This window comes from Geospiza fortis, unplaced genomic scaffold (genome assembly GCF_000277835.1).
Source record: "Geospiza fortis unplaced genomic scaffold, GeoFor_1.0 scaffold391, whole genome shotgun sequence".
Classification (NCBI taxonomy): domain Eukaryota; kingdom Metazoa; phylum Chordata; class Aves; order Passeriformes; family Thraupidae; genus Geospiza; species Geospiza fortis.
In genome coordinates this window covers 163,547-168,127 of record NW_005054472.1, presented here as the reverse complement: position 1 = coordinate 168,127, position 4,581 = coordinate 163,547, and positions in this window count along the sequence as shown.

Genomic DNA, 4,581 nt, shown 5'->3' with positions numbered 1-4,581 from the left:
TCTTCCAACCTGGTCATCTTGTGAATTCTGTGATTCTGTGAATTCTGTGAATTCTGTGATTCTGTGAATTCTATGCATGGTGCCAGTGTCCCCTGCGTGTCCCCAAGCTGTCCTTAGGATGCAGAGGGCTCAGGAGCTCCCCAGGCTGATGTGGGGGCACTGGGGATTCAGAGAGCTGCACCCCCCCTGCCCTGCCCTGCTGGGGCTCCCCTGCCACCCCCGGGACTCCGGGGCACAGCAGAGGTGACAGTGACAAAAGCAGCACAGGCGGGGAGGGGACAGGGCTGAGCTCTGAACCTCCCCTGGCTGGGGCCCTTTGGGTTCCTGCTGCTTTGTGGTTGTCAGTTCCTGCTCGTGCAGACGTGGCAAGGCCACCGCTCCCTGAGGGGTTCACACACTGCTCTGGGGACACCTCCCAGAACTCTGGGTTCCCCTTGTGAGGCTGTGCTGGGACAAGTGACAGCCACAGCTTTGGGGACAATTCTCAGAGCTCTGGGGACAACTTTCCAAATCGTGGGTCAGTCACAGCTCTGGGGACACCTTTCAGAGTTCTGGGTCAGCCACAGCTCTGGGAACAACTCTCAAAGCTCTGGGACAGCCACAACTTCAGGGACACCTCAAAACTCTGGGTGCCCCTGATGGGGAGCAGAGCACATGAGGCTGTGCTGGGACAGGTGACAGTCACAGTTTGGGGACACTTGTCAGAGCTCTGGGAGCAACTTTCCAAACCCTGGGTCAGTGACAGCTTTGGGGACACTTCTCAGAGCTCGGGGTCAGTCACAGCTTTGGGGACACCTCCCCAGGTGAGGAGCTGGCTCTGGGGACAGGCAGGGTCAGGAATGCAGCCCAGGAGCCCAGGGGGATGCTGCAATGTTTGTGCTGCTCTCTGTAAACGGAGCAGAAATGCAGATTCCAGGATTTCCAGGATTTCAGGATTTCCAGGATTTCAGGATTTCCCGGATCCAGCCCCGGGAGCTCCCTGCTCTGTGCAGGTGCTGGCAGCGCCCAGAGCCAGGCCAGGATCAATGAGGATTTTGGATTTTGGAGCTTTGTTCGCTTGGCAAAGGCCTTGGAGCCCAGGGAGTGACCCCAGCAAAGCAGAAAATCTCTCAGAACCAGACCCTGCTCCAGACAAGCTTTGCAAAACCTCAGAATCCTGGAGCTGCTGAAGTCTTGAGGCTCCTGGTTGATAAGAAATAAATGAATAAATTGCTCCCTGCCTTTGGCAGTTTATGGCCAGTTGTGGTTCCAAAGCTTTCCTCCACAACCAAAACATGGATATTTTTAAAAAGAAAAATAATTTTATTTTTTTTTTAAATGAGAAAACCCTCGTTGAACCCATGACTGCAAGCGCTTGGAACTCAAATATTACGAAACTTTGGGGCAGTTAAAATTATGCAACAGAGAACGAGCAGAGTGCTGAGGCTGCGTCCTCCCTGCAGCCTCATCCAGGGAACACCACTCACCTGGGCAGGATGATGAGGAAGGAGATGATGAAGCCGCTTTGCTCTTGGAGAGGCACCGAAACCACCCTTGGGGCCTTCAGGAACAGAACCTTCCATGGGGAACGCAGAACCCAGGGAGCTGAGGGCTGCCCCAGCTCCACCCTGAGCTCCTCCTGCCACGGAAACTGCAACGCCTGCAGCTCCCCTGGCCCAGCTCCTCGGGCTGTGGCAGTTCTTGCTGCACAGGAGCTGCTCCTGCCGTGCCCTGGTTGTCCCTGGGGTGTCCTGGAGTCTTGGGATCTTTTGCGGGTCACAGTGACCCCAAGAAAAGTTAGAAAGTCTCTTTTCTCAGCCCAGTGATGAAGAAGAAGTCAGAGCTCTTCATTTCTTGGTCTCAAGGTTGTTTATTGTTCCTTATCTATAAAATTCTCTCTCCTGCCCTGCCGAGGTCCATCCAGCAGGACAGTTCCAGGCACTCTGCCTGCCCCAGGGCAGTGTTATGTCTTTATATAAAAACTACGTGTACAATATTTACAATTCCTTCCCAATACCTATCACCTATGTTAGACAGTGAGCTTCTGCTCTAAACCAATCTAAAAGTGCCAACATCACAGCAGAAGATGGAGGCCAAGAAGAAGAAGAAGGAGAAAGGCTGGACATGCCCAGATCCCTCCATCTTGCTCCCTGAACCGCCATTCTAAATCCCCAAAATTCTACATTTTCACCCTGCGATTAATTCACCGTAATTTTACTCAAACACTTGTGGTTTGTAACTCCTCACACAAAGCTGGCAATTGTTTCCAGCCCTTGGGGTGGTGTTATGTCTTTATACTAAAAACCACGTGTACAATATTTACAATTAATTCCCAATACCTATCACCTGTGTCAGACAGTGAGCTTCTACTCTAAACCAATCTGTAAGTGCCAACAGCACAGCAGAAGATGGAGGCCAAGAAGAAGAAGAAGGAGAAAGGCTGGACAGGCTCAGTTCCCTCCAACTTGCCTCCTGAACCCCCATACCAAAAACCCCAAAATCTACTTTTCTCTCAGGGACATCCAGGAGAGCCCAGGCTGTAATTTCTGCTTCCAAGCTGCCTCAACCAACATCACCCAGTGACTCAGAGCCCGGAATAGAAGAGTGGAAATTGAAATTCACTCTGCTCCTCTGACCGCTGAGCCCTGCAGCGCCCAGATCTGTGTGGGCACAACGTTTGGGAGACTCATTTGCTCCAGTGCTAAAGAGGGAGGAAAATAGAAAAAAAAAACCCAAAAAACCAAAAAAAAAAAAAAAAAAAAAAAAAGAGCACTAATAGCTATTTAATTGCCTGTGAACTTCTCTGACTAAAAAACAGGAGCAGCTCTCCCCACCCAAATTTGGATTCTGGCCCTTTCCCAGCTGAAGTCACAGCCCAGCTCTCCAGCGTTTTTTGTTGGGTTTGGGGTTTTTTATTATCGAGTTCCTATCAGCATCTGGACTGCCAGAAATTCCTTTTTTCCCCCCAGGAAACAGCAGCGTGGTTTTTCTCCTCATCAGCCACCCCAGTGAGTGAGTTCTCATCAGCTCAAGTGACAGCAAATGCAGGTGCTCCTCTGCTTTTCTCTGCGCAGGGCGAGTCCTTCCAGCAAACTTGGGCAGGGAACAGCTGTTTCCAGTGAAAAGAAAAAAAAAAAAAAGAGAAAAAAACCACCATCCTGCTGACCCAAGCTGAAATGTGACGTGGAAATGGGATTTTTGACCTTGAGAGCTACGAAGTTGCTCCAAAGGAGGGACCCTGTGAAGATTAAAAATAACGAAGCTTTGTAATGCTTCTGCAGCTCCTGGAGCTGAGCGAGTTCATCCCAAAGCAAAGGGCCAAGGCTTTAAATAGCACGAGGGTTTTGATGACTTTTTAAAGTCCTCAGCTGAAGAACTCGGCCCAGCATTTGCAAACATTCATTTAGGAGCAGCTGGTTTTCTCAACTGCATTCTTGTCTCATTTTTCCTCTCGTTTTGTTCACGCACACACACACACACACACACAAAATAAGATATTTGCTGCTGCAGATGTTCAGGGGAGGCTGCTCTGTTCTCATCTCCAGGGCTGTGTGGATGAATGGAACGTTGATTTTTCCCTCAGTTTAGGGTTCTGTTTAGCCCCTTTTTTTTTTTGAGTTAGGTGCTGATACAATGCCTAGATCTCTCTCTGTATAAATGTGTATATTTTGTGTCCCTCTCCCTCGCACGCCATGTGGGTTTAAGCACTCACCCACCATGAATAATGTCCAGGGCCAGGTCACAGACTTCCCATAGCAGGGGCCCTGTTTGCATCCACTGCAGGCCATTGCAGGGAACCAGCAGCTCAGAAAACCCAAACAAACCCAGGAACAAACCCCGGCAACACTCCGGCGGGGAGGGGGAAAAAGGGAATTTTTTAAAGAAAGGTCGGGAATTTGGGGTGGATGGTGCTGTGGGATGGGGCTGGTGGCAGCGGGGAGGGCTTGGGAATGGGGCTGAGGGAATGGGGCTGATCTGCCAGAGGGGGCTGTGAGAGTTTGGGGCTGCAGGGACGGATCTGTGGGGATGAGGATGCGGGAACGGGGCTGAGGGAAAGGGGCTGCGGGGAACGGGGCTGCAGGGACGGATCTGTGGGGATGAGGATGCGGGAACGGGGCTGCTCTTCCACAGGGGGCTGCGGGAGTTTGGGGCTACAGGGATGAGGATGCGGGATGAGGATGCAGGAACAGGGCTGCTCCACCGGAGGGGTTTGGCCTCAGGGATGCGGGATCAGGACCGCGGCAATGGGGCTGTTACCCCAGCCAAAGGTGCGGGAATGGGACTGCGGGGACTGGGGTCTTGTCCCTGCGGGGATTCGGGATCGGGGCTCTTGTCCCTGCTAAAGGTGCAGGATCAGGACTGCGGGATCGGGTGTATTCTCTCAGCGAGGGCTGCGAGATCGGGACTGCGCGGATTGGGTTTTTGTCCCTACGAGGATGCGGGATCGGGACTGCGGGAACGGGGCTGCATCCCGGCGAAGGGCGCGGGACCGGGGCGGTTGTCCCCGCGGGGCTGCGGGAACGGGACAGCGGGGATTGGGCTGCGGGATAGGGACTGAGGGGACGGGGCTGTTCTCCCAGGGAAGGGTGCGGGAATGGGACT